Consider the following 25,209-nt stretch of genomic DNA (forward strand, 5'->3'; position numbering starts at 1 on the left):
TTACGATTTGTAACAAATACAATGATATTCAAATAGAAACGAGTTGCCCCGGGTGAGGATCGAACTCACGACCTTAAGATTATGAGACTTACGCGCTGCTACTGCGCTACCGAGCTGTACTAACTTTGTTGCAGCACTACTGTAAAATCGAATATTTTTTAACCATTTGTAACAAATACAATGATATTAAAAAGAGCAATGAGTTATTTCAACAACATGATGCCCCGAGTGAGGATCGAACTCACGACCTTAAGATTATGAGACTTACGCGCTGCCTACTGCGCTACCGAGGCTGTACTAAATTTGTCAGCACTACATGTAAAATCGAATATTTTTAACGATTTGTAACAAATACAATGATATTACAAGCAATGAGTTAAACAACTGAATGTTGCCCCGGGTGAGGATCGAACTCACGACCTTAAGATTATGAGACTTACGCGCTGCCTACTGCGCTACCGAGGCTGTACTAACTTTGTCAGCACAACATGTAAAATCGAATATTTTTAACGATTTGTAACAAATACAATAATACTAAAATGAGCAATGAGTTATTTCAACAACATGATGCCCCGGTGAGGATCGAACTCACGACCTTAAGATTATGAGACTTACGCGCTGCCTACTGCGCTACCGAGGCTGTACTAACTTTGTCAGCACTACATGTAAAATCGAATATTTTTAACGATTTGTAACAAATACAATGATATTACAAAAGAGCAATGAGTTACTTCAACTGAATGTTGCCCCGAGTGAGGATCGAACTCACGACCTTAAGATTATGAGACTTACGCGCTGCCTACTGCGCTACCGAGGCTGTACTAACTCTGTCAGCACTACATGTAAAATCGAATATTTTTAACGATTTGTAACAAATACTAATATTAATAAAATAGAAACGAATTGCCCCGGTGAGGATCGAACTCACGACCTTAAGATTATGAGACTTACGCGCTGCCTACTGCGCTACCGAGGCTGTACTAACTTTGTCAGCACTACATGTAAAATCGAATATTTTTAACGATTTGTAACAAACACTAATATATAAAATAGGAACGAGTTGCCCCGGTGAGGATCGAACTCACGACCTTAAGATTATGAGACTTACGCGCTGCCTACTGCGCTACCGAGGCTGTACTAACTTTGTCAGCACTACATGTAAAATCGAATATTTTTAACCATTTGTAACAAATACAATAATATTAAAAAAGAGCAATGAGTTATTTCAACAACATGATGCCCCGAGTGAGGATCGAACTCACGACCTTAAGATTATGAGACTTACGCGCTGCCTACTGCGCTACCGAGGCTGTACAAACCTTGTCAGCACTACATGTAAAATCGAATATTTTTAACGATTTGTAACAAATACAATGATATAAAATGAGCAATGAGTTATTTCAACAACATGATGCCCGGGTGAGGATCGAACTCACGACCTTAAGATTATGAGACTTACGCGCTGCCTACTGCGCTACCGAGGCTGTACTAACTCTGTCAGCACTACATGTAAAATCAATATTTTTAACGATTTGTAACAAATACAATGATATTACAAAGAGCAATGAGTTATTTCAACAACATGATGCCCCGAGTGAGGATCGAACTCACGACCAAAGATTATGAGACTTACGCGCTGCCTGTTGCGCTACCAGGCTGTTCAAACCTTGTCAGCACACAAATACAATGATATTAAAAAAGAGCAATGAGTTATTTCAACAACATGATGCCCCGAGTGACACATGTAAAACCGAAATATTTTTAAACCATTTGTAACAAATACAATATATTAAAAAGAGCAATGAGTTATTTCAACAACATGATGCCGCCCCGAGTGAGGATCGAAATCACGACCTTAAGATTATGAGACTTACGCGCTACTGCCCGTTGCGCTACCAAGGCTGTTCAAAACCTTGTCAGCACAACAAATACAATGATATTAAAAAGAGCAATGAGTTTATTTCAACAACATTATGCCCGAGTGCAACATTAAAATCGAATATTTTTAACGATTTGTAACAAATACAATATATAAAAAGAGCAATGAGTTATTTCAACAACATGATGCCCCGAGTGAGGATCGAACTCACGACCTTAAGATTATGAGACTTACGCGCTGCCTACTGCGCTACCGAGGCTGTACTAACTCTGTCAGCACTACATGTAAAATCGAATATTTTTAACGATTTGTAACAAATACAATGATATTACAAAGAGCAATGAGTTATTCAACTGAATGTTGCCCCGAGTGAGGATCGAACTCACGACCTTAAGATTATGAGACTTACGCGCTGCCTACTGCGCTACCGAGGCTGTACTAACTCTGTCAGCACTACATGTAAAATCGAATATTTTAACGATTTGTAACAAATACACTAATATTATAAAATAGCAATGAGTTAACCCCCCGGTGAGGATCGAACTCACGACCTTAAGATTATGAGACTTACGCGCTGCCTACTGCGCTACCGGGCTGTTCAAAACCTTGTCAGCACAACAAATACAATGATATTAAAAAAGAGCAATGAGTTATTTCAACAACATGATGCCCCGAGTGAGGATCGAACTCACGACCTTAAGATTATGAGACTTACGCGCTGCCTACTGCGCTACCGAGGCTGTACTAACTTTGTCAGCACTACATGTAAAATCGAATATTTTTAACCATTTGTAACAAATACAATGATATTAAAAAAGAGCAATGAGTTATTTCAACAACATGATGCCCCGGGTGAGGATCGAACTCACGACCTTAAGATTATGAGACTTACGCGCTGCCTACTGCGCTACCGAGGCTGTACTAACTCTGTCAGCACTACATGTAAAATCGAATATTTTTAACGATTTGTAACAAATACAATGATATTACAAAAGAGCAATGAGTTAATTCAACTGAATGTTGCCCCGAGTGAGGATCGAACTCACGACCTTAAGATTATGAGACTTACGCGCTGCCTACTGCGCTACCGAGGCTGTACTAACTCTGTCAGCACTACATGTAAAATCGAATATTTTTAACGATTTGTAACAAATACAATGATATTACAAAAGAGCAATGAGTTAATTCAACTGAATGTTGCCCCCCGAGTGAGGATCGAACTCACGACCTTAAGATTATGAGACTTACGCGCTGCCTACTGCGCTACCGAGGCTGTACTAACTCTGTCAGCACTACATGTAAAATCGAATATTTTTAACGATTTGTAACAAATACACTAATATTATAAAATAGACGACGGTTGCCCCGGGTGAGGATCGAACTCACGACCTTAAGATTATGAGACTTACGCGCTGCCTACTGCGCTACCGAGGCTGTACTAACTTCGTCGGCACTACATGTAAAATCAAATATTTTTAACCATTTGTAACAAATACAATGATATTAAAAAAGAGCAATGAGTTATTTCAACAACATGATGCCCCGAGTGAGGATCGAACTCACGACCTTAAGATTATGAGACTTACGCGCTGCATGTTGCGCTACCAAGGCTGTTCAACCTTGTCAGCACAACAAATACAATGATATTAAAAAAGCAATGAGTTATTTCAACAAATGATGCCCCGAGTGAGGATCGAACTCACGACCTTAAGATTATGAGACTTACGCGCTGCCTACTGCGCTACCGAGGCTGTACTAACTCTGTCAGCACTACATGTAAAATCGAATATTTTTAACGATTTGTAACAAATACAATGATATTACAAATGAGCAATGAGTTAATTCAACTGAATGTTGCCCCGAGTGAGGATCGAACTCACGACCTTAAGATTATGAGACTTACGCGCTGCCTACTGCGCTACCGAGGCTGTACTAACTCTGTCAGCACTACATGTAAAATCGAATATTTTTAACGATTTGTAACAAATACACTAATATTATAAAATAGAAACGAGTTTGCCCCGGTGAGGATCGAACTCACGACCTTAAGATTATGAGACTTACGCGCTGCCTACTGCGCTACCGAGGCTGTACTAACTTTGTCAGCACTACATGTAAAACCGAATATTTTTAACCATTTGTAACAAATACAATAATATTAAAAAAGAGCAATGAGTTATTTCAACAACATGATGCCCCGAGTGAGGATCGAACTCACGACCTTAAGATTATGAGACTTACGCGCTGCCTACTGCGCTACCGAGGCTGTTCAAACCTTGTCAGCACAACAAATACAATGATATTAAAAAAGAGCAATGAGTTTTTCAACAACATGATGCCCCGAGTGAGGATCGAACTCACGACCTTAAGATTATGAGACTTACGCGCTGCCTACTGCGCTACCGAGGCTGTACTAACTCTGTCAGCACTACATGTAAAATCGAATATTTTTAACGATTTGTAACAAATACAATAATATTATAAAAGAGCAATGAGTTTGTGGCCCCGGTGAGGATCGAACTCACGACCTTAAGATTATGAGACTTACGCGCTGCCTACTGCGCTACCGAGGCTGTACTAACTTCGTCAGCACTACATGTAAAATCGAATATTTTTAACCATTTGTAACAAATACAATGATATTAAAAAGAGCAATGAGTTATTTCAACAACATGATGCCCCGAGTGAGGATCGAACTCACGACCTCAAGATTATGAGACTTACGCGCTGCCTGTTGCGCTCCAAGGCTGTTCAAACCTTGTCAGCACAACAAATACAATGATATTAAAAAAGAGCAATGAGTTATTTCAACAACATGATGCCCCGAGTGACGAACTCACGTAAGATCGAATATTTTTAGAACGATTTGGTAACAAATACAATGATACTAAAATGAGCAATGAGTTATTTCAACAACATGATGCCCCGGGTGAGGATCGAACTCACGACCTTAAGATTATGAGACTTACGCGCTGCCTACTGCGCTACCGAGGCTGTACTAACTCTGTCAGCACTACATGTAAAATCGAATATTTTTAACGATTTGTAACAAATACAATAATATTATAAAAGAACGAGTTGCCCCGGTGAGGATCGAACTCACGACCTTAAGATTATGAGACTTACGCGCTGCCTACTGCGCTACCGAGGCTGTTCAAACCTTGTCAGCACAACAAATACATGATATTAAAAAGAGCAATGAGTTATTTCAACAACATGATGCCCCGAGTGAGGATCGAACTCACGACCTTAAGATTATGAGACTTACGCGCTGCCTACTGCGCTACCGAGGCTGTACTAACTCTGTCAGCATACATGTAAAATCGAATATTTTTAACGATTTGTAACAAATACACTAATATTATAAAAGAAAACAGTTGCCCCGGGTGAGGATCGAACTCACGACCTTAAGATTATGAGACTTACGCGCTGCCTACTGCGCGCTACCGAGGCTGTACTAACTTCGTCAGCACTACATGTAAAATCAAATATTTTTAACCATTGTAACAAATACAATGATATTAAAAAAGAGCAATGAGTTATTTCAACAACATGATGCCCCGAGTGAGGATCGAACTCACGACCTTAAGATATGAGACTTACGCGCTGCCTACTGCGCTACCGAGGCTGTACTAACTTTGTCAGCACTACATGTAAAATCGAATATTTTTAACGATTTGTAACAAATACAATGATATTACAAAAGAGCAATGAGTTAATCAACTGATGTTGCCCCGAGTGAGGATCGAACTCACGACCTTAAGATTATGAGACTTACGCGCTGCCTTACCGAGGCTGTACTAACTCTGTCAGCACTACATGTAAAATCGAATATTTTTAACGATTTGTAACAAATACAATGATATTACAAAAGAGCAATGAGTTAATTCAATGAATGTTGCCCCGAGTGAGGATCGAACTCACGACCTTAAGATTATGAGACTTACGCGCTGCCTACTGCGCTACCGAGGCTGTACTAACTCTGTCAGCACTACATGTAAAATCGAATATTTTTAACGATTTGTAACAAATACACTAATATTATAAAATAGAAACGAGTGCCCCGGGTGAGGATCGAACTCACGACCTTAAGATTATGAGACTTACGCGCTGCCTACTGCGCTACCGAGGCTGTACTAACTTTGTCAGCACTACATGTAAAATCGAATATTTTTAACCATTTGTAACAAATACAATGATATTAAAAAAGAGCAATGAGTTATTTCAACAACATGATGCCCCGAGTGAGGATCGAACTCACGACCTTAAGATTATGAGACTTACGCGCTGCCTACTGCGCTACCGAGGCTGTTCAAACCTTGTCAGCACAACAAATACAATGATATTAAAAAAGAGCAATGAGTTATTTCAACAACATGATGCCCCGAGTGAGGATCGAACTCACGACCTTAAGATTATGAGACTTACGCGCTGCCTACTGCGCTACCGAGGCTGTACTAACTTTGTCAGCACTACATGTAAAATCGAATATTTTTAACGATTTGTAACAAATACAATGGTACTAAAATGAGCAATGAGTTATTTCAAAACATGATGCCCCGAGTGAGGATCGAACTCACGACCTTAAGATTATGAGACTTACGCGCTGCCTACTGCGCTACCGAGGCTGTACTAACTTTGTCAGCACTACATGTAAAATCGAATATTTTTAACGATTTGTAACAAATACAATGATATTAAAAAGAGCAATGAGTTAATTCAACACATGATGCCCCGAGTGAGGATCGAACTCACGACCTTAAGATTATGAGACTTACGCGCTGCCTACTGCGCTACCGAGGCTGTACTAACTTGTCAGCACTACATGTAAAATCGAATATTTTAACGATTTGTAACAAATACAATGATATTAAAAGAGCAATGAGTTAATTCAACAACATGATGCCCCGAGTGAGGATCGAACTCACGACCTTAAGATTATGAGACTTACGCGCTGCCTACTGCGCTACCGAGGCTGTACTAACTTTGTCAGCACTACATGTAAAATCGAATATTTTTAACGATTTGTAACAAATACAATGTATAAAAAAGAGCAATGAGTTATTTCAACAACATGATGCCCCGGGTGAGGATCGAACTCACGACCTTAAGATTATGAGACTTACGCGCTGCCTACTGCGCTACCGAGGCTGTACTAACTTGTCAGCACTACATGTAAAATCGAATATTTTTAACGATTTGTAACAAATACAATGATATTACAAAGAGCAATGAGTTAATTCAACTGAATGTTGCCCCGAGTGAGGATCGAACTCACGACCTTAAGATTATGAGACTTACGCGCTGCCTACTGCGCTACCGAGGCTGTACTAACTCTGTCAGCACTACATGTAAAATCGAATATTTTTAACGATTTGTAACAAATACACTAATATTATAAAATAGAAACGAGTTGCCCCGGGTGAGGATCGAACTCACGACCTTAAGATTATGAGACTTACGCGCTGCCTACTGCGCTACCGAGGCTGTACTAACTTTGTCAGCACTACATGTAAAATCGAATATTTTTAACCATTTGTAACAAATACAATAATATTAAAAAGAGCAATGAGTTATTTCAACAACATGATGCCCCGAGTGAGGATCGAACTCACGACCTTAAGATTATGAGACTTACGCGCTGCCTACTGCGCTACCGAGGCTGTTCAAACTCTGTCAGCACAACAAATACAATGATATTGAAAAAGAGCAATGAGTTATTTCAACAACATGATGCCCCGAGTGAGGATCGAACTCACGACCTTAAGATTATGAGACTTACGCGCTGCCTACTGCGCTACCGAGGCTGTACTAACTCTGTCAGCACTACATGTAAAATCGAATATTTTTAACGATTTGTAACAAATACACTAATATTATAAAATAGAAACGAGTTGCCCCGGGTGAGGATCGAACTCACGACCTTAAGATTATGAGACTTACGCGCTGCCTACTGCGCTACCGAGGCTGTACTAACTTCGTCAGCACTACATGTAAAATCAAATATTTTTAACCATTTGTAACAAATACAATGATATTCAAAAAGAGCAATGAGTTATTTCAACAACATGATGCCCCGAGTGAGGATCGAACTCACGACCTCAAGATTATGAGACTTACGCGCTGCCTGTTGCGCTACCAAGGCTGTTCAAACCTTGTCAGCACAACAAATACAATGATATTAAAAAAGAGCAATGAGTTATTTCAACAACATGATGCCCCGAGTGAGGATCGAACTCACGACCTTAAGATTATGAGACTTACGCGCTGCCTACTGCGCTACCGAGGCTGTACTAACTTTGTCAGCACCACATGTAAAATCGAATATTTTTAACGATTTGTAACAAATACAATGATACTAAAATGAGCAATGAGTTATTTCAACAACATGATGCCCCGGGTGAGGATCGAACTCACGACCTTAAGATTATGAGACTTACGCGCTGCCTACTGCGCTACCGAGGCTGTACTAACTTTGTCAGCACCACATGTAAAATCGAATATTTTTAACGATTTGTAACAAATACAATGATATTACAAAAGAGCAATGAGTTAACTCAACTGAATGTTGCCCCGAGTGAGGATCGAACTCACGACCTTAAGATTATGAGACTTACGCGCTGCCTACTGCGCTACCGAGGCTGTACTAACTTTGTCAGCACTACATGTAAAATCGAATATTTTTAACCATTTGTAACAAATACAATAATATTAAAAAAGAGCAATGAGTTATTTCAACAACATGATGCCCCGAGTGAGGATCGAACTCACGACCTTAAGATTATGAGACTTACGCGATGCCTACTGCGCTACCGAGGCTGTTCAAACCTTGTCAGCACAACAAATACAATGATATTAAAAAAGAGCAATGAGTTATTTCAACAACATGATGCCCCGAGTGAGGATCGAACTCACGACCTTAAGATTATGAGACTTACGCGCTGCCTACTGCGCTACCGAGGCTGTTCGTTATTTCAACAACATGATGCCCCGAGTGAGGATCGAACTCACGACCTTAAGATTATGAGACTTACGCGCTGCCTACTGCGCTACCGAGGCTGTACTAACTTTGTCAGCACACATGTAAAATCGAATATTTTTAACGATTTGTAACAAATACAATGATATTAAAATGAGCAATGAGTTAATCAAAACATGATGCCCCGAGTGAGGATCGAACTCACGACCTTAAGATTATGAGACTTACGCGCTGCCTACTGCGCTACCGAGGCTGTACTAACTTTGTCAGCACTACATGTAAAATCGAATATTTTTAACGATTTGTAACAAATACAATGATATTAAAAGAGCAATGAGTTAATTCAACTGAATGTTGCCCCGAGTGAGGATCGAACTCACGACCTTAAGATTATGAGACTTACGCGCTGCCTACTGCGCTACCGAGGCTGTACTAACTCTGTCAGCACTACATGTAAAATCGAATATTTTTAACGATTTGTAACAAATACACTAATATTAAAAATAGAAACGAGTTGCCCCGGGTGAGGATCGAACTCACGACCTTAAGATTATGAGACTTACGCGCTGCCTACTGCGCTACCGAGGCTGTACTAACTTTGTCAGCACTACATGTAAAATCGAATATTTTTAACCATTTGTAACAAATACAATAATATTAAAAAAGAGCAATGAGTTATTTCAACAACATGATGCCCCGAGTGAGGATCGAACTCACGACCTTAAGATTATGAGACTTACGCGCTGCCTACTGCGCTACCGAGGCTGTACAAACCTTGTCAGCACAACAAATACAATGATATTGAAAAAAGAGCAAGAGTTATTTCAACAAATGATGCCCCGAGTGAGGATCGAACTCACGACCTTAAGATTATGAGACTTACGCGCTGCCTACTGCGCTACCGAGGCTGTACTAACTTGTCAGCACTACATGTAAAATCGATATTTTTAACGATTTGTAACAAATACAATGATATTAAAAAGAGCAATGAGTTATTTCAACAACATGATGCCCCGAGTGAGGATCGAACTCACGACCTAAGATTATGAGACTTACGCGCTGCCTACTGCGCTACGAGGCTGTACTAACTTGTCAGCACTACATGTAAAATCGAATATTTTTAACGATTTGTAACAAATACAATGATATACAAAAGAGCAATGAGTTAATTCAACTGAATGTTGCCCCGGTGAGGATCGAACTCACGACCTTAAGATTATGAGACTTACGCGCTGCCTACTGCGCTACCGAGGCTGTACTAACTTGTCAGCACTACATGTAAAATCGAATATTTTTAACGATTTGTAACAAATACAATAATATTAAAAAAGAGCAATGAGTTATTTCAACAACATGATGCCCCGAGTGAGGATCGAACTCACGACCTTAAGATTATGAGACTTACGCGCTGCCTACTGCGCTACCGAGGCTGTTCAAACTTGTCAGCACACAAATACAATGATATAAAAAAGAGCAATGAGTTATTTCAACAACATGATGCCCCGAGTGAGGATCGAACTCACGACCTAAGATATGAGACTTACGCGCTGCCTACTTTCGTTATTCCAACAAATGATGCCCCGAGTGAGGATCGAACTCACGACCTTAAGATTATGAGACTTACGCGCTGCCTACTGCGCTACCGAGGCTGTACTAACTTTGTCAGCACACATGTAAAATCGAATATTTTTAACGATTTGTAACAAATACAATGATATTACAAAAGAGCAATGAGTTAATTCAACGAATGTGCCCCGAGTGAGGATCGAACTCACGACCTTAAGATTATGAGACTTACGCGCTGCCTACTGCGCTACCGAGGCTGTACTAACTTGTCAGCACTACATGTAAAATCGAATATTTTAACGATTTGTAACAAATACAATGATATAAAAAAGAGCAATGAGTTATTTCAACAACATGATGCCCCGAGTGAGGATCGAACTCACGACCTTAAGATTATGAGACTTACGCGCTGCCTACTGCGCTACCGAGACTGTACTAACTTTGTCAGCACCACATGTAAAATCGAATATTTTTAACGATTTGTAATAAATACAATGATACTAAAATGAGCAATGAGTTATTTCAACAACATGATGCCCCGAGTGAGGATCGAACTCACGACCTTAAGATTATGAGACTTACGCGCTGCCTACTGCGCTACCGAGGCTGTACTAACTGTCAGCACTACATGTAAAATCGAATATTTTTAACGATTTGTAACAAATACAATGATACTAAAAAGAGCAATGAGTTATTCAACAACATGATGCCCGAGTGAGGATCGAACTCACGACCTTAAGATTATGAGACTTACGCGCTGCCTACTGCGCTACCGAGGCTGTACTAACTTGTCAGCACTACATGTAAAATCGAAATTTTTAACCATTGTAACAAATACAATGATACTAAAATGAGCAATGACTTAAAACAACAACATGATGCCCCGAGTGAGGATCGAACTCACGACCTTAAGATTATGAGACTTACGCGCTGCCTACTGCGCTACCGAGGCTGTACTAACTTTGTCAGCACTACATGTAAAATCGAATATTTTTAACCATTTGTAACAAATACAATGATATTAAAAAAGAGCAATGAGTTATTTCAACAACATGATGCCCCGGGTGAGGATCGAACTCACGACCTTAAGATTATGAGACTTACGCGCTGCCTACTGCGCTACCGAGGCTGTACTAACTCTGTCAGCACTACATGTAAAATCGAATATTTTTAACGATTTGTAACAAATACAATGATATTACAAATGAGCAATGAGTTAATTCAACTGAATGTTGCCCCGAGTGAGGATCGAACTCACGACCTTAAGATTATGAGACTTACGCGCTGCCTACTGCGCTACCGAGGCTGTACTAACTTGTCAGCACTACATGTAAAATCGAATATTTTTAACGATTTGTAACAAATACACTAATATTATAAAATAGAAACGAGTTGCCCCGGGTGAGGATCGAACTCACGACCTTAAGATTATGAGACTTACGCGCTGCCTACTGCGCTACCGAGGCTGTTCAAACCTTGTCAGCACAACAAATACAATGATATTAAAAAAGAGCAATGAGTTATTTCAACAACATGATGCCCCGAGTGAGGATCGAACTCACGACCTTAAGATTATGAGACTTACGCGCTGCCTACTGCGCTACCGAGGCTGTACTAACTCTGTCAGCACTACATGTAAAATCGAATATTTTTAACGATTTGTAACAAATACACTAATATTATAAAATAGAAACGAGTTGCCCCGGGTGAGGATCGAACTCACGACCTTAAGATTATGAGACTTACGCGCTGCCTACTGCGCTACCGAGGCTGTACTAACTTCGTCAGCACTACATGTAAAATCAAATATTTTTAACCATTTGTAACAAATACAATGATATTCAAAAAGAGCAATGAGTTATTTCAACAACATGATGCCCCGAGTGAGGATCGAACTCACGACCTCAAGATTATGAGACTTACGCGCTGCCTGTTGCGCTACCAAGGCTGTTCAAACCTTGTCAGCACAACAAATACAATGATATTAAAAAAGAGCAATGAGTTATTTCAACAACATGATGCCCCGAGTGAGGATCGAACTCACGACCTTAAGATTATGAGACTTACGCGCTGCCTACTGCGCTACCGAGGCTGTACTAACTTTGTCAGCACCACATGTAAAATCGAATATTTTTAACGATTTGTAACAAATACAATGATACTAAAATGAGCAATGAGTTATTTCAACAACATGATGCCCCGGGTGAGGATCGAACTCACGACCTTGAGATTAGCTACCGAGGCTGTACTAACTTTGTCAGCACCACATGTAAAATCGAATATTTTTAACGATTTGTAACAAATAATAACCTTAAGATCATGAGACTTACGCGCTGCCTACTGCGCTACCGAGGCTGTACTAACTTTGTCAGCACTACATGTAAAATCGAATATTTTTAACCATTTGTAACAAATACAATAATATTAAAAAAGAGCAATGAGTTATTTCAACAAACATGATGCCCCGAGTGAGGATCGAACTCACGACCTTAAGATTATGAGACTTACGCGCTGCCTACTGCGCTACCGAGGCTGTTCAAACCTTGTCAGCACAACAAATACAATGATATTAAAAAAGAGCAATGAGTTATTTCAACAACATGATGCCCCGAGTGAGGATCGAACTCACGACCTTAAGATTATGAGACTTACGCGCTGCCTACTGCGCTACCGAGGCTGTACTAACTCTGTCAGCACTACATGTAAAATCGAATATTTTAACGATTTGTAACAAATACACTAATATTATAAAATAAAACGAGTTGCCCCGGGTGAGGATCGAACTCACGACCTTAAGATTATGAGACTTACGCGATGCCTACTGCGCTACCGAGGCTGTTCAAACCTTGTCAGCACAACAAATACAATGATATCAAAAAAGAGCAATGAGTTATTTCAACAACATGATGCCCCGAGTGAGGATAGAACTCACGACCTTAAGATTATGAGACTTACGAGCTGCCTACTGCGCTACCGAGGCTGTACTAACTCTGTCAGCACCACATGTAAAATCGAATATTTTTAACGATTTGTAACAAATACAATGATACTAAAATGAGCAATGAGTTATTTCAACAACATGATGCCCCGGGTGAGGATCGAACTCACGACCTTAAGATTATGAGACTTACGCGCTGCCTACTGCGCTACCGAGGCTGTACTAACTTTGTCAGCACCACATGTAAAATCGAATATTTTTAACGATTTATAACAAATACAATGATACTAAAATGAGCAATGAGTTAATACAACAACATGATGCCCCGAGTGAGGATCGAACTCACGACCTTAAGATTATGAGACTTACGCGCTGCCTACTGCGCTACCGAGGCTGTACTAACTTTGTCAGCACTACATGTAAAATCGAATATTTTTAACCATTTGTAACAAATACAATGATACTAAAATGAGCAATGAGTTAATACAACAAGATGATGCCCCGAGTGAGGATCGAACTCACGACCTTAAGATTATGAGACTTACGCGCTGCCTACTGCGCTACCGAGGCTGTACTAACTTTGTCAGCACTACATGTAAAATCGAATATTTTTAACCATTTGTAACAAATACAATGATATTAAAAAAGAGCAATGAGTTATTTCAACAACATGATGCCCCGGGTGAGGATCGAACTCACGACCTTAAGATTATGAGACTTACGCGCTGCCTACTGCGCTACCGAGGCTGTACTAACTCTGTCAGCACTACATGTAAAATCGAATATTTTTAACCATTTGTAACAAATACAATAATATTAAAAAAGAGCAATGAGTTATTTCAACAACATGATGCCCCGAGTGAGGATCGAACTCACGACCTTAAGATTATGAGATTTACGCGCTGCCTACTGCGCTACCGAGGCTGTACTAACTCTGTCAGCACTACATGTAAAATCGAATATTTTTAACGATTTGTAACAAATACACTAATATTATAAAATAGAAACGAGTTGCCCCGGGTGAGGATCGAACTCACGACCTTAAGATTATGAGACTTACGCGCTGCCTACTGCGCTACCGAGGATGTACTAACTTTGTCAGCACTACATGTAAAATCGAATATTTTTAACCATTTGTAACAAATACAATGATATTAAAAAAGAGCAATGAGTTATTTCAACAACATGATGCCCCGAGTGAGGATCGAACTCACGACCTTAAGATTATGAGACTTACGCGCTGCCTACTGCGCTACCGAGGCTGTACTAACTTTGTCAGCACTACATGTAAAATCGAATATTTTTAACCATTTGTAACAAATACAATAATATTAAAAAAGAGCAATGAGTTATTTCAACAACATGATGCCCCGAGTGAGGATCGAACTCACGACCTTAAGATTATGAGACTTACGCGCTGCCTACTGCGCTACCGAGGCTGTTCAAACCTTGTCAGCACAACAAATACAATGATATTAAAAAAGAGCAATGAGTTATTTCAACAACATGATGCCCCGAGTGAGGATCGAACTCACGACCTTAAGATTATGAGACTTACGCGCTGCCTACTGCGCTACCGAGGCTGTACTAACTCTGTCAGCACTACATGTAAAATCGAATATTTTTAACGATTTGTAACAAATACACTAATATTATAAAATAGAAACGAGTTGCCCCGGGTGAGGATCGAACTCACGACCTTAAGATTATGAGACTTACGCGCTGCCTACTGCGCTACCGAGGCTGTACTAACTTTGTCAGCACTACATGTAAAATCGAATATTTTTAAGCATTTGTAACAAATACAATGATATTAAAAAGAGCAATGAGTTATTTCAACAACATGATGCCCCGAGTGAGGATCGAACTCACGACCTCAAGATTATGAGACTTACGCGCTGCCTACTGCGCTACCGAGGCTGTACTAACTTTGTCAGCACTACATGTAAAATCGAATATTTTTAACCATTTGTAACAAATACAATAATATTAAAAAAGAGCAATGAGTTATTTCAACAACATGATGCCCCGAGTGAGGATCGAACTCACGACCTTAAGATTATGAGACTTACGCCCTGCGTACTGCGCTACCGAGGCTGTTCAAACCTTGTCAGCACAACAAATACAATGATATTAAAAAAGAGCAATGAGTTATTTCAACAACATGATGCCCCGAGTGAGGATCGAACTCACGACCATAAGATTATGAGACTTACGCGCTGCCTACTGCGCTACCGAGGCTGTACTAACTCTGTCAGCACTACATGTAAAATCGAATATTTTTAACGATTTGTAACAAATACACTAATATTATAAAATAGAAACGAGTTGCCCCGGGTGAGGATCGAACTCACGACCTTAAGATTATGAGACTTACGCGCTGCCTACTGCGCTACCAAGGCTGTTCAAACCTTGTCAGCACAACAAATACAATGATATTAAAAAGAGCAATGAGTTATTTCAACAACATGATGCCCCGAGTGAGAATAGAACTCACGACCTTAAGATTATGAGACTTACGAGCTGCCTACTGCGCTACCGAGGCTGTACTAACTCTGTCAGCACCACATGTAAAATCGAATATTTTTAACGATTTGTAACAAATACAATGATAATAAAAGAGCAATGAGTTATTTCAACAACATGATGCCCGGGTGAGGATCGAACTCACGACCTTAAGATTATGAGACTTACGCGCTGCCTACTGCGCTACCGAGGCTGTACTAACTTTGTCAGCACCACATGTAAAATCGAATATTTTTAACGATTGTAACAAATACAATGATACTAAAATGAGCAATGAGTTATTTCAACAACATGATGCCCCGAGTGAGGATCGAACTCACGACCTTAAGATTATGAGACTACGCGCTGCCTACTGCGCTACCGAGGCTGTACTAATTTGTCAGCACTACATGTAAAATCGAATATTTTTAACGATTTGTAACAAATACAATGATACTAAAATGGCAATGAGTTATTGCAACAACATGATTGCCCCGGGTGAGGATCGAACTCACGACCTTAAGATTATGAGACTTACGCGCTGCCTACTGCGCTACCGAGGCTGTACTAACCTGTCAGCACTACATGTAAAATCGAATATTTTTAACGATTTGTAACAAATACAATGATATTACAAAAGAGCAATGAGTAATTTAACTGAATGTTGCCCCGAGTGAGGATCGAACTCACGACCTTAAGATTATGAGACTTACGCGCTGCCTACTGCGCTACCGAGGCTGTACTAACTCTGTCAGCACTACATGTAAAATCGAATATTTTTAACGATTGTAACAAATACACTAATATTATAAAATAAAAACGAGTTGCCCCGGGTGAGGATCGAACTCACGACCTTAAGATTATGAGACTTACGCGCTGCCTACTGCGCTACCGAGGCTGTACTAACTTTGTCAGCACTACATGTAAAATCGAATATTTTTAACCATTTGTAACAAATACAATAATATTAAAAAAGAGCAATGAGTTATTTCAACAACATGATGCCCCGAGTGAGGATCGAACTCACGACCTTAAGATTATGAGACTTACGCGCTGCCTACTGCGCTACCGAGGCTGTTCAAACCTTGTCAGCACAACAAATACAATGATATTAAAAAAGAGCAATGGTTATTTCAACAACATGATGCCCCGAGTGAGGATCGAACTCACGACCTTAAGATTATGAGACTTACGCGCTGCCTACTGCGCTACCGAGGCTGTACTAACTCTGTCAGCACTACATGTAAAATCGAATATTTTTAACGATTTGTAACAAATACGATGATATTACAAAAGAGCAATGAGTTAATTCAACTGAATGTTGCCCCGAGTGAGGATCGAACTCACGACCTTAAGATTATGAGACTTACGCGCTGCCTACTGCGCTACCGAGGCTGTACTAACTTGTCAGCACTACATGTAAAATCGAATATTTTTAACGATTTGTAACAAATACACTAATATTATAAAAAGAAACGAGTTGCCCCGGGTGAGGATCGAACTCACGACCTTAAGATTATGAGACTTACGCGCTGCCTACTGCGCTACGAGGCTGTTCAAACCTTGTCAGCACAACAAATACAATGATATTAAAAAAGAGCAATGAGTTATTTCAACAACATGATGCCCCGAGTGAGGATCGAACTCACGACCTTAAGATTATGAGACTTACGCGCTGCCTACTGCGCTACCGAGGCTGTACTAACTTGTCAGCACTACATGTAAAATCGAATATTTTTACGATTTGTAACAAATACACTAATATATAAAATAGAAACGAGTTGCCCCGGTGAGGATCGAACTCACGACCTTAAGATTATGAGACTTACGCGCTGCCTACTGCGCTACCGAGGCTGTACTAACTCTGTCAGCACTACATGTAAAATCGAATATTTTTAACGATTTGTAACAAATACAATAATATTAAAAAATAGAAACGAGTTGCCCCGATGAGGATCGAACTCACGACTTAAGATTATGAGACTTACGCGCTGCCTACTGCGCTACCGAGGCTGTTCAAACCTTGTCAGCAAAACAATACAATGATATTAAAAAAGAGCAATGAGTTATTTCAACAACATGATGCCCCGAGTGAGGATCGAACTCACGACCTCAAGATTATGAGACTTACGCGCTGCCTGTTGCGCTACCAAGGCTGTTCAAACCTTGTCAGCAACAAATACAATGATATTAAAAAAGAGCAATGAGTTATTTCAACAACATGATGCCCCGAGTGAGGATCGAACTCACGACCTTAAGATTATGAGACTTACGCGCTGCCTACTGCGCTACCGAGGCGGTACTAACTTTGTCAGCACCACATGTAAATCGAATATTTTTAACGATTTGTAACAAATACAATGATACAAAATGAGCAATGAGTTATTTCAACAACATGATACCCGAGTGAGGATCGAACTCACGACCTTAAGATTATGAGACTTACGCGCTGCCTACTGCGCTACCGAGGCTGTACTAACTTTGTCAGCACCACATGTAAAATCGAATATTTTTAACGATTTGTAACAAATACAATGATATTACAAAAGAGCAATGAGTTAACTCAACTGAATGTTGCCCCGAGTGAGGATCGAACTCACGACCTTAAGATTATGAGACTTACGCGCTGCCTACTGCGCTACCGAGGCTGTACTAACTCTTTCAGCACTACATGTAAAATCAAATATTTTTAACGATTTGTAACAAAATACAATGATTACAAAAGAGCAATGAGTTAATTCAACTGAATGTTGCCCCGAGTGAGGATCGAACTCACGACCTTAAGATTATGAGACTTACGCGCTGCCTACTGCGCTACCGAGGCTACTAACTCTGTCAGCACTACATGTAAAATCGAATATTTTTAACGATTTGTAACAAATACACTAATATTATAAAATAGAAACGAGTTGCCCCGGGTGAGGATCGAACTCACGACCTTAAGATTATGAGACTTACGCGCTGCTTACTGCGCTACCGAGGCTGTACTAACTTTGTCAGCACTACATGTAAAATCGAATATTTTTAACAATTTGTAACAAATACAATAATATTAAAAAAGAGCAATGAGTTATTTCAACAACATGATGCCCCGAGTGAGGATCGAACTCACGACCTTAAGATCATGAGACTTACGCGCTGCCTACTGCGCTACCGAGGCTGTACTAACTTTGTCAGCACTACATGTAAAATCGAATATTTTTAACGATTTGTAACAAATGCAGTGATACTAAAATGATCAATGAGTTATTTCAACAACATGATGCCCCGGGTGAGGATCGAACTCACGACCTTAAGATTATGAGACTTACGCGCTGCCTACTGCGCTACCGAGGCTGTACTAACTCTGTCAGCACTACATGTAAAATCGAATATTTTTAACGATTTGTAACAAATACAATGATATTACAAAAGAGCAATGAGTTAATTCAACTGAATGTTGCCCCGAGTGAGGATCGAACTCACGACCTTAAGATTATGAGACTTACGCGCTGCCTACTGCGCTACCGAGGCTGTACTAACTCTGTCAGCACTACATGTAAAATCGAATATTTTTAACGATTTGTAACAAATACACTAATATTATAAAATAGAAACGAGTTGCCCCGGGTGAGGATCGAACTCACGACCTTAAGATTATGAGACTTACGCGCTGCCTACTGCGCTACCGAGGCTGTACTAACTTTGTCAGCACTACATGTAAAATCGAATATTTTTAACCATTTGTAACAAATACAATAATATTAAAAAAGAGCAATGAGTTATTTCAACAACATGATGCCCCGAGTGAGGATCGAACTCACGACCTTAAGATTATGAGACTTACGCGCTGCCTACTGCGCTACCGAGGCTGTTCAAACCTTGTCAGCACAACAAATACAATGATATTAAAAAAGAGCAATGGGTTATTTCAACAACATGATGCCCCGAGTGAGGATCGAACTCACGACCTTAAGATTATGAGACTTACGCGCTGCCTACTGCGCTACCGAGGCTGTACTAACTCTGTCAGCACTACATGTAAAATCGAATATTTTTAACGATTTGTAACAAATACACTAATATTATAAATAGAAAACGAGTTGCCCCGAGTGAGGATCGAACTCACGACCTTAAGATTATGAGACTTACGCGCTGCCTACTGCGCTACCGAGGCTGTACTAACTTTGTCAGCACTACATGTAAAATCGAATATTTTTAACCATTTGTAACAAATACAATGATATTAAAAAAGAGCAATGAGTTATTTCAACAACATGATGCCCCGAGTGAGGATCGAACTCACGACCTTAAGATTATGAGACTTACGCGCTGCCTACTGCGCTACCGAGGCTGTACTAACTTTGTCAGCACTACATGTAAAATCGAATATTTTTAACGATTTGTAACAAATACAATGATATTACAAAAGAGCAATGAGTTAATTCAACTGAATGTTGCCCCGAGTGAGGATCGAACTCACGACCTTAAGATTATGAGACTTACGCGCTGCCTACTGCGCTACCGAGGCTGTACTAACTTTGTCAGCACTACATGTAAAATCGAATATTTTTAACCATTTGTAACAAATACAATGATACTAAAATGATCAATGAGTTATTGCAACAACATGATGCCCCGGGTGAGGATCGAACTCACGACCTTAAGATTATGAGACTTACGCGCTGCCTACTGCGCTACCGGGGGTGCACCTTTTTTACGAGGCTGTACTAACTTACTTGGGCTTCACTACTTGTCAGCACTACATGTAATCGAATATTTTTAACGATTTGTAACAAATACAATGATATTAAAAAGAGCAATGAGTTAATTCAACAAATGATGCCCGAGTGAGGATCGAACTCACGACCTTAAGATTATGAGACTTACGCGCTGCCTACTGCGCTACCGAGGCTGTACTAACTCTGTCAGCACTACATGTAAAATCGAATTTTTAAACGATTTGTAACAAATACACTAATATTATAAAATAGAAACGAGTTGCCCCGGGTGAGGATCGAACTCACGACCTTAAGATTATGAGACTTACGCGCTGCCTACTGCGCTACCGAGGCTGTACTAACTTGTCAGCACTACATGTAAAATCGAATATTTTTAACCATTTGTAACAAATACAATGATATTAAAAAAGAGCAATGAGTTATTTCAACAACATGATGCCCCGAGTGAGGATCGAACTCACGACCTTAAGATTATGAGACTTACGCGCTGCCTACTGCGCTACCGAGGCTGTTCAAACCTTGTCAGCACAACAAATACAATGATATTAAAAAGAGCAATGAGTTATTTCACAACACATGATGCCCCGAGTGAGGATCGAACTCACGACCTTAAGATTATGAGACTTACGCGCTGCCTACTGCGCTACCGAGGCTGTACTAACTCTGTCAGCACTACATGTAAAATCGAATATTTTTAACGATTTGTAACAAATACACTAAATTATAAAATAGAAACGAGTTGCCCCGGGTGAGGATCGAACTCACGACCTTAAGATTATGAGACTTACGCGCTGCCTACTGCGCTACCGAGGCTGTACTAACTTTGTCAGCACTACATGTAAAATCGAATATTTTTAACATTTGTAACAAATACAATGATATTAAAAAAGAGCAATGAGTTATTTCAACAACATGATGCCCCGAGTGAGGATCGAACTCACGACCTTAAGATCATGAGACTTACGCGCTGCCTACTGCGCTACCGAGGCTGTACTAACTTTGTCAGCACTACATGTAAAATCGAATATTTTTAACGATTTGTAACAAATACAATGATATTACAAAAGAGCAATGAGTTAATTCAACAAATGTTGCCCCGGGTGAGGATCGAACTCACGACCTTAAGATTATGAGACTTACGCGCTGCCTACTGCGCTACCGAGGCTGTACTAACTTTGTCAGCACTACATGTAAAATCGAATATTTTTAACGATTTGTAACAAATACAATGATACTAAAATGAGCAATGAGTTATTTCAACAACATGATGCCCGCGTGAGGATCGAACTCACGACCTTCGATTATGAGACTTACGCGCTGCCTACTGCGCTACCGAGGCTGTACTAACTTTGTCAGCACTACATGTAAAATCGAATATTTTTAACGATTTGTAAAATACAATGATATTACAAAAGAGCAATGAGTTACTTCAAGAATGTTGCCCCGAGTGAGGATCGAACTCACGACCTTAAGATTATGAGACTTACGCGCTGCCTACTGCGCTACCGAGGCTGTACTAACTCTGTCAGCACTACATGTAAAATCGAATATTTTTAACGATTTGTAACAAATACACAATATTATAAAATAAAACGAGTTGCCCGGGTGAGGATCGAACTCACGACCTTAAGATTATGAGACTTACGCGCTGCCTACTGCGCTACCGAGGCTGTACTAACTTTGTCAGCACTACATGTAAAATCGAATATTTTTAACGATTTGTAACAAATACATAATATTATAAAATAGGAACGAGTTGCCCCGGTGAGGATCGAACTCACGACCTTAAGATTATGAGACTTACGCGCTGCCTACTGCGCTACCGAGGCTGTACTAATTTGTCAGCACTACATGTAAAATCGAATATTTTAACCATTTGTAACAAATACAATAATATTAAAAAAGAGCAATGAGTTATTTCAACAACATGATGCCCCGAGTGAGGATCGAACTCACGACCTTAAGATTATGAGACTTACGCGCTGCCTACTGCGCTACCGAGGCTGTACTAACCTTGTCAGCACCACATGTAAAATCGAATATTTTTAACGATTTGTAACAAATACAATGATACTAAAATGAGCAATGAGTTATTTCAACAACATGATGCCCGGGTGAGGATCGAACTCACGACCTTAAGATTATGAGACTTACGCGCTGCCTACTGCGCTACCGAGGCTGTACTAACTCTGTCAGCACTACATGTAAAATCAAATATTTTTAACGATTTGTAACAAATACAATGATATTACAAAAGAGCAATGAGTTATTTCAACAACATGATGCCCCGAGTGAGGATCGAACTCACGACCTTAAGATTATGAGACTTACGCGCTGCCTACTGCGCTACCAAGGCTGTACAAACCTTGTCAGCACAAAAAATACAATGATATAAAAAGAGCAATGAGTTATTTCAACAACATGATGCCCCGAGGACAACATGTAAAACCGAAATTTTTACCATTTGTAACAAATACAATAATATTAAAAAAGAGCAATGAGTTATTTCAACAACATGATGCCGAGTGAGGATCGAAATCACGACCTAAGATTATGAGACTTACGCGCTGCCTGTTGCGCTACCAAGGCTGTTCAAACCTGTCATCACAACAAATACAATGATATTAAAAAAAGAGCAATGAGTATATTTCAAACAACATGATGCCCGAGTGACAACATGTAAAATCGAATATTTTTAACGATTTGTAACAAATACAATGATAATAAAAGAGCAATGAGTTATTTCAACAACATGATGCCCCGGGTGAGGATCGAACTCACGACCTTAAGATTATGAGACTTACGCGCTGCCTACTGCGCTACCGAGGCTGTACTAACTCTGTCAGCACTACATGTAAAATCGAATATTTTTAACGATTTGTACAAATACAATATATTACAAAGAGCAATGAGTTAATTCAACTGAATGTTGCCCCGAGTGAGGATCGAACTCACGACCTTAAGATTATGAGACTTACGCGCTGCCTACTGCGCTACCGAGGCTGTACTAACTTGTCAGCACTACATGTAAAATCGAATATTTTTAACCATTTGTAACAAATACAATAATATAAAAAAGAGCAATGAGTTATTTCAACAACATGATGCCCCGAGTGAGGATCGAACTCACGACCTTAAGATTATGAGACTTACGCGCTGCCTACTGCGCTACCGAGGCTGTACTAACTTGTCAGCACTACATGTAAAATCGAATATTTTTAACGATTTGTAACAAATACAATGATATTAAAAAGAGCAATGAGTTATTTCAACAACATTTGCCCGGGTGAGGATCGAACTCACGACCTTAAGATCATGAGACTTACGCGCTGCCTACTGCGCTACCGAGGCTGTACTAACTTTGTCAGCACTACATGTAAAATCGAATATTTTTAACGATTTGTAACAAATACAATGATATTACAAAAGAGCAATGAGTTAATTCAACTGAATGTTGCCCCGGGTGAGGATCGAACTCACGACCTTAAGATTATGAGACTTACGCGCTGCCTACTGCGCTACCGAGGCTGTACTAACTCTTTCAGCACTACATGTAAAATCGAATATTTTAACGATTTGTAACAAATACAATGATATTACAAAAGAGCAATGAGTTAATTCAACTGAATGTTCCCCGAGTGAGGATCGAACTCACGACCTTAAGATTATGAGACTTACGCGCTGCCTACTGCGCTACCGAGGCTGTACTAACTCTGTCAGCACTACATGTAAAATCGAATATTTTTAACGATTTGTAACAAATACACTAATATTATAAAATAGAAACGAGTTGCCCCGGTGAGGATCGAACTCACGACCTTAAGATTATGAGACTTACGCGCTGCTACTGCGCTACCGAGGCTGTACTAACTTTGTCAGCACTACATGTAAAATCGAATATTTTTAACCATTTGTAACAAATACAATGATATTAAAAAAGAGCAATGAGTTATTTCAACAACATGATGCCCCGAGTGAGGATCGAACTCACGACCTTAAGATTATGAGACTTACGCGCTGCCTACTGCGCTACCGAGGCTGTACTAAATTGTCAGCACTACATGTAAAATCGATATTTTAACGATTTGTAACAAATACAATGATACTAAAATGAGCAATGAGTTACAACAACATGATGCCCCGAGTGAGGATCGAACTCACGACCTTAAGATTATGAGACTTACGCGCTGCCTACTGCGCTACCGAGGCTGTACTAACTCTGTCAGCACTACATGTAAAATCGAATATTTTTAACGATTTGTAACAAATACAATGATATTACAAAAGAGCAATGAGTTAATTCAACGAATGTTGCCCCGGTGAGGATCGAACTCACGACCTTAAGATTATGAGACTTACGCGCTGCCTACTGCGCTACCGAGGCTGTACTAACTTTGTCAGCACTACATGTAAAATCGAATATTTTTAACGATTTGTAACAAATACAATGATATTAAAAAGAGCAATGAGTTATTCAACAAATGATGCCCCGGGTGAGGATCGAACTCACGACCTTAAGATTATGAGACTTACGCGCTGCCTACTGCGCTACCGAGGCTGTACTAACTCTGTCAGCACTACATGTAAAATCGAATATTTTTAACGATTTGTAACAAATACA

The 25,209-nt window shown here is 39.8% G+C and overlaps 67 non-coding genes across 67 annotated transcripts; all 67 read right to left on the reverse strand.

The window, feature by feature from the left end:
- Positions 1-220: 220 nt before the first annotated feature.
- Positions 221-293, reverse strand: Trnam-cau. The gene has a single exon. It is a non-coding gene; the product is annotated as a tRNA-Met (tRNA).
- A 99-nt stretch (positions 294-392) lies between these two features.
- Positions 393-465, reverse strand: Trnam-cau. The gene has a single exon. It is a non-coding gene; the product is annotated as a tRNA-Met (tRNA).
- A 279-nt stretch (positions 466-744) lies between these two features.
- Trnam-cau lies at positions 745-817 on the reverse strand. Its single transcript has one exon. It is a non-coding gene; the product is annotated as a tRNA-Met (tRNA).
- A 420-nt stretch (positions 818-1,237) lies between these two features.
- Trnam-cau lies at positions 1,238-1,310 on the reverse strand. Its single transcript has one exon. It is a non-coding gene; the product is annotated as a tRNA-Met (tRNA).
- Positions 1,311-2,065: 755 nt separating this feature from the next.
- Positions 2,066-2,138, reverse strand: Trnam-cau. Its single transcript has one exon. It is a non-coding gene; the product is annotated as a tRNA-Met (tRNA).
- A 102-nt stretch (positions 2,139-2,240) lies between these two features.
- Positions 2,241-2,313, reverse strand: Trnam-cau. Its single transcript has one exon. It is a non-coding gene; the product is annotated as a tRNA-Met (tRNA).
- A 233-nt stretch (positions 2,314-2,546) lies between these two features.
- Trnam-cau lies at positions 2,547-2,619 on the reverse strand. The gene has a single exon. It is a non-coding gene; the product is annotated as a tRNA-Met (tRNA).
- Positions 2,620-2,723: 104 nt separating this feature from the next.
- Trnam-cau lies at positions 2,724-2,796 on the reverse strand. The gene has a single exon. It is a non-coding gene; the product is annotated as a tRNA-Met (tRNA).
- Positions 2,797-2,900: 104 nt separating this feature from the next.
- Positions 2,901-2,973, reverse strand: Trnam-cau. The gene has a single exon. It is a non-coding gene; the product is annotated as a tRNA-Met (tRNA).
- Positions 2,974-3,240: 267 nt separating this feature from the next.
- Trnam-cau lies at positions 3,241-3,313 on the reverse strand. The gene has a single exon. It is a non-coding gene; the product is annotated as a tRNA-Met (tRNA).
- Positions 3,314-3,557: 244 nt separating this feature from the next.
- Trnam-cau lies at positions 3,558-3,630 on the reverse strand. Its single transcript has one exon. It is a non-coding gene; the product is annotated as a tRNA-Met (tRNA).
- Positions 3,631-3,734: 104 nt separating this feature from the next.
- Trnam-cau lies at positions 3,735-3,807 on the reverse strand. The gene has a single exon. It is a non-coding gene; the product is annotated as a tRNA-Met (tRNA).
- Positions 3,808-4,072: 265 nt separating this feature from the next.
- Positions 4,073-4,145, reverse strand: Trnam-cau. Its single transcript has one exon. It is a non-coding gene; the product is annotated as a tRNA-Met (tRNA).
- Positions 4,146-4,215: 70 nt separating this feature from the next.
- Positions 4,216-4,288, reverse strand: Trnam-cau. The gene has a single exon. It is a non-coding gene; the product is annotated as a tRNA-Met (tRNA).
- A 512-nt stretch (positions 4,289-4,800) lies between these two features.
- Trnam-cau lies at positions 4,801-4,873 on the reverse strand. The gene has a single exon. It is a non-coding gene; the product is annotated as a tRNA-Met (tRNA).
- Positions 4,874-5,099: 226 nt separating this feature from the next.
- Positions 5,100-5,172, reverse strand: Trnam-cau. The gene has a single exon. It is a non-coding gene; the product is annotated as a tRNA-Met (tRNA).
- A 606-nt stretch (positions 5,173-5,778) lies between these two features.
- On the reverse strand, positions 5,779-5,851 carry Trnam-cau. Its single transcript has one exon. It is a non-coding gene; the product is annotated as a tRNA-Met (tRNA).
- Positions 5,852-5,938: 87 nt separating this feature from the next.
- Trnam-cau lies at positions 5,939-6,011 on the reverse strand. The gene has a single exon. It is a non-coding gene; the product is annotated as a tRNA-Met (tRNA).
- A 104-nt stretch (positions 6,012-6,115) lies between these two features.
- Positions 6,116-6,188, reverse strand: Trnam-cau. The gene has a single exon. It is a non-coding gene; the product is annotated as a tRNA-Met (tRNA).
- Positions 6,189-6,259: 71 nt separating this feature from the next.
- On the reverse strand, positions 6,260-6,332 carry Trnam-cau. The gene has a single exon. It is a non-coding gene; the product is annotated as a tRNA-Met (tRNA).
- A 102-nt stretch (positions 6,333-6,434) lies between these two features.
- On the reverse strand, positions 6,435-6,507 carry Trnam-cau. Its single transcript has one exon. It is a non-coding gene; the product is annotated as a tRNA-Met (tRNA).
- A 102-nt stretch (positions 6,508-6,609) lies between these two features.
- On the reverse strand, positions 6,610-6,682 carry Trnam-cau. The gene has a single exon. It is a non-coding gene; the product is annotated as a tRNA-Met (tRNA).
- A 100-nt stretch (positions 6,683-6,782) lies between these two features.
- Positions 6,783-6,855, reverse strand: Trnam-cau. The gene has a single exon. It is a non-coding gene; the product is annotated as a tRNA-Met (tRNA).
- Positions 6,856-6,957: 102 nt separating this feature from the next.
- On the reverse strand, positions 6,958-7,030 carry Trnam-cau. The gene has a single exon. It is a non-coding gene; the product is annotated as a tRNA-Met (tRNA).
- Positions 7,031-7,132: 102 nt separating this feature from the next.
- Positions 7,133-7,205, reverse strand: Trnam-cau. Its single transcript has one exon. It is a non-coding gene; the product is annotated as a tRNA-Met (tRNA).
- An 88-nt stretch (positions 7,206-7,293) lies between these two features.
- Positions 7,294-7,366, reverse strand: Trnam-cau. The gene has a single exon. It is a non-coding gene; the product is annotated as a tRNA-Met (tRNA).
- Positions 7,367-7,469: 103 nt separating this feature from the next.
- Trnam-cau lies at positions 7,470-7,542 on the reverse strand. Its single transcript has one exon. It is a non-coding gene; the product is annotated as a tRNA-Met (tRNA).
- A 71-nt stretch (positions 7,543-7,613) lies between these two features.
- Positions 7,614-7,686, reverse strand: Trnam-cau. The gene has a single exon. It is a non-coding gene; the product is annotated as a tRNA-Met (tRNA).
- An 88-nt stretch (positions 7,687-7,774) lies between these two features.
- Positions 7,775-7,847, reverse strand: Trnam-cau. Its single transcript has one exon. It is a non-coding gene; the product is annotated as a tRNA-Met (tRNA).
- Positions 7,848-8,095: 248 nt separating this feature from the next.
- On the reverse strand, positions 8,096-8,168 carry Trnam-cau. Its single transcript has one exon. It is a non-coding gene; the product is annotated as a tRNA-Met (tRNA).
- Positions 8,169-8,271: 103 nt separating this feature from the next.
- Positions 8,272-8,344, reverse strand: Trnam-cau. Its single transcript has one exon. It is a non-coding gene; the product is annotated as a tRNA-Met (tRNA).
- A 104-nt stretch (positions 8,345-8,448) lies between these two features.
- On the reverse strand, positions 8,449-8,521 carry Trnam-cau. The gene has a single exon. It is a non-coding gene; the product is annotated as a tRNA-Met (tRNA).
- Positions 8,522-8,769: 248 nt separating this feature from the next.
- Trnam-cau lies at positions 8,770-8,842 on the reverse strand. The gene has a single exon. It is a non-coding gene; the product is annotated as a tRNA-Met (tRNA).
- Positions 8,843-8,865: 23 nt separating this feature from the next.
- Trnam-cau lies at positions 8,866-8,938 on the reverse strand. The gene has a single exon. It is a non-coding gene; the product is annotated as a tRNA-Met (tRNA).
- Positions 8,939-9,038: 100 nt separating this feature from the next.
- Trnam-cau lies at positions 9,039-9,111 on the reverse strand. Its single transcript has one exon. It is a non-coding gene; the product is annotated as a tRNA-Met (tRNA).
- Positions 9,112-9,213: 102 nt separating this feature from the next.
- Trnam-cau lies at positions 9,214-9,286 on the reverse strand. Its single transcript has one exon. It is a non-coding gene; the product is annotated as a tRNA-Met (tRNA).
- An 87-nt stretch (positions 9,287-9,373) lies between these two features.
- On the reverse strand, positions 9,374-9,446 carry Trnam-cau. Its single transcript has one exon. It is a non-coding gene; the product is annotated as a tRNA-Met (tRNA).
- Positions 9,447-9,550: 104 nt separating this feature from the next.
- Trnam-cau lies at positions 9,551-9,623 on the reverse strand. The gene has a single exon. It is a non-coding gene; the product is annotated as a tRNA-Met (tRNA).
- Positions 9,624-9,693: 70 nt separating this feature from the next.
- Positions 9,694-9,766, reverse strand: Trnam-cau. The gene has a single exon. It is a non-coding gene; the product is annotated as a tRNA-Met (tRNA).
- A 449-nt stretch (positions 9,767-10,215) lies between these two features.
- Trnam-cau lies at positions 10,216-10,288 on the reverse strand. Its single transcript has one exon. It is a non-coding gene; the product is annotated as a tRNA-Met (tRNA).
- A 146-nt stretch (positions 10,289-10,434) lies between these two features.
- Trnam-cau lies at positions 10,435-10,507 on the reverse strand. The gene has a single exon. It is a non-coding gene; the product is annotated as a tRNA-Met (tRNA).
- Positions 10,508-10,608: 101 nt separating this feature from the next.
- Positions 10,609-10,681, reverse strand: Trnam-cau. The gene has a single exon. It is a non-coding gene; the product is annotated as a tRNA-Met (tRNA).
- A 277-nt stretch (positions 10,682-10,958) lies between these two features.
- On the reverse strand, positions 10,959-11,031 carry Trnam-cau. The gene has a single exon. It is a non-coding gene; the product is annotated as a tRNA-Met (tRNA).
- Positions 11,032-11,303: 272 nt separating this feature from the next.
- On the reverse strand, positions 11,304-11,376 carry Trnam-cau. The gene has a single exon. It is a non-coding gene; the product is annotated as a tRNA-Met (tRNA).
- A 104-nt stretch (positions 11,377-11,480) lies between these two features.
- On the reverse strand, positions 11,481-11,553 carry Trnam-cau. Its single transcript has one exon. It is a non-coding gene; the product is annotated as a tRNA-Met (tRNA).
- A 104-nt stretch (positions 11,554-11,657) lies between these two features.
- Positions 11,658-11,730, reverse strand: Trnam-cau. The gene has a single exon. It is a non-coding gene; the product is annotated as a tRNA-Met (tRNA).
- Positions 11,731-11,817: 87 nt separating this feature from the next.
- On the reverse strand, positions 11,818-11,890 carry Trnam-cau. Its single transcript has one exon. It is a non-coding gene; the product is annotated as a tRNA-Met (tRNA).
- A 71-nt stretch (positions 11,891-11,961) lies between these two features.
- Trnam-cau lies at positions 11,962-12,034 on the reverse strand. The gene has a single exon. It is a non-coding gene; the product is annotated as a tRNA-Met (tRNA).
- An 88-nt stretch (positions 12,035-12,122) lies between these two features.
- Positions 12,123-12,195, reverse strand: Trnam-cau. The gene has a single exon. It is a non-coding gene; the product is annotated as a tRNA-Met (tRNA).
- Positions 12,196-12,443: 248 nt separating this feature from the next.
- Trnam-cau lies at positions 12,444-12,516 on the reverse strand. Its single transcript has one exon. It is a non-coding gene; the product is annotated as a tRNA-Met (tRNA).
- A 368-nt stretch (positions 12,517-12,884) lies between these two features.
- Trnam-cau lies at positions 12,885-12,957 on the reverse strand. The gene has a single exon. It is a non-coding gene; the product is annotated as a tRNA-Met (tRNA).
- A 71-nt stretch (positions 12,958-13,028) lies between these two features.
- On the reverse strand, positions 13,029-13,101 carry Trnam-cau. The gene has a single exon. It is a non-coding gene; the product is annotated as a tRNA-Met (tRNA).
- A 406-nt stretch (positions 13,102-13,507) lies between these two features.
- Trnam-cau lies at positions 13,508-13,580 on the reverse strand. The gene has a single exon. It is a non-coding gene; the product is annotated as a tRNA-Met (tRNA).
- A 103-nt stretch (positions 13,581-13,683) lies between these two features.
- Positions 13,684-13,756, reverse strand: Trnam-cau. Its single transcript has one exon. It is a non-coding gene; the product is annotated as a tRNA-Met (tRNA).
- A 280-nt stretch (positions 13,757-14,036) lies between these two features.
- On the reverse strand, positions 14,037-14,109 carry Trnam-cau. The gene has a single exon. It is a non-coding gene; the product is annotated as a tRNA-Met (tRNA).
- Positions 14,110-15,033: 924 nt separating this feature from the next.
- On the reverse strand, positions 15,034-15,106 carry Trnam-cau. Its single transcript has one exon. It is a non-coding gene; the product is annotated as a tRNA-Met (tRNA).
- A 585-nt stretch (positions 15,107-15,691) lies between these two features.
- On the reverse strand, positions 15,692-15,764 carry Trnam-cau. Its single transcript has one exon. It is a non-coding gene; the product is annotated as a tRNA-Met (tRNA).
- A 593-nt stretch (positions 15,765-16,357) lies between these two features.
- Positions 16,358-16,430, reverse strand: Trnam-cau. Its single transcript has one exon. It is a non-coding gene; the product is annotated as a tRNA-Met (tRNA).
- A 262-nt stretch (positions 16,431-16,692) lies between these two features.
- Positions 16,693-16,765, reverse strand: Trnam-cau. Its single transcript has one exon. It is a non-coding gene; the product is annotated as a tRNA-Met (tRNA).
- Positions 16,766-19,130: 2,365 nt separating this feature from the next.
- On the reverse strand, positions 19,131-19,203 carry Trnam-cau. The gene has a single exon. It is a non-coding gene; the product is annotated as a tRNA-Met (tRNA).
- Positions 19,204-19,468: 265 nt separating this feature from the next.
- Trnam-cau lies at positions 19,469-19,541 on the reverse strand. The gene has a single exon. It is a non-coding gene; the product is annotated as a tRNA-Met (tRNA).
- A 1,307-nt stretch (positions 19,542-20,848) lies between these two features.
- Trnam-cau lies at positions 20,849-20,921 on the reverse strand. The gene has a single exon. It is a non-coding gene; the product is annotated as a tRNA-Met (tRNA).
- Positions 20,922-21,328: 407 nt separating this feature from the next.
- Positions 21,329-21,401, reverse strand: Trnam-cau. Its single transcript has one exon. It is a non-coding gene; the product is annotated as a tRNA-Met (tRNA).
- Positions 21,402-21,680: 279 nt separating this feature from the next.
- Trnam-cau lies at positions 21,681-21,753 on the reverse strand. The gene has a single exon. It is a non-coding gene; the product is annotated as a tRNA-Met (tRNA).
- Positions 21,754-23,344: 1,591 nt separating this feature from the next.
- Trnam-cau lies at positions 23,345-23,417 on the reverse strand. The gene has a single exon. It is a non-coding gene; the product is annotated as a tRNA-Met (tRNA).
- Positions 23,418-24,043: 626 nt separating this feature from the next.
- Positions 24,044-24,116, reverse strand: Trnam-cau. Its single transcript has one exon. It is a non-coding gene; the product is annotated as a tRNA-Met (tRNA).
- A 957-nt stretch (positions 24,117-25,073) lies between these two features.
- On the reverse strand, positions 25,074-25,146 carry Trnam-cau. Its single transcript has one exon. It is a non-coding gene; the product is annotated as a tRNA-Met (tRNA).
- Between the last annotated feature and the right edge of the window lie 63 nt (positions 25,147-25,209).

The sequence above is a fragment of the Ctenocephalides felis genome, unplaced genomic scaffold (assembly GCF_003426905.1).
Source record: "Ctenocephalides felis isolate EL2017-DRISC unplaced genomic scaffold, ASM342690v1 CF-g0.4_SCAFFOLD_01886, whole genome shotgun sequence".
Taxonomy (NCBI): domain Eukaryota; kingdom Metazoa; phylum Arthropoda; class Insecta; order Siphonaptera; family Pulicidae; genus Ctenocephalides; species Ctenocephalides felis.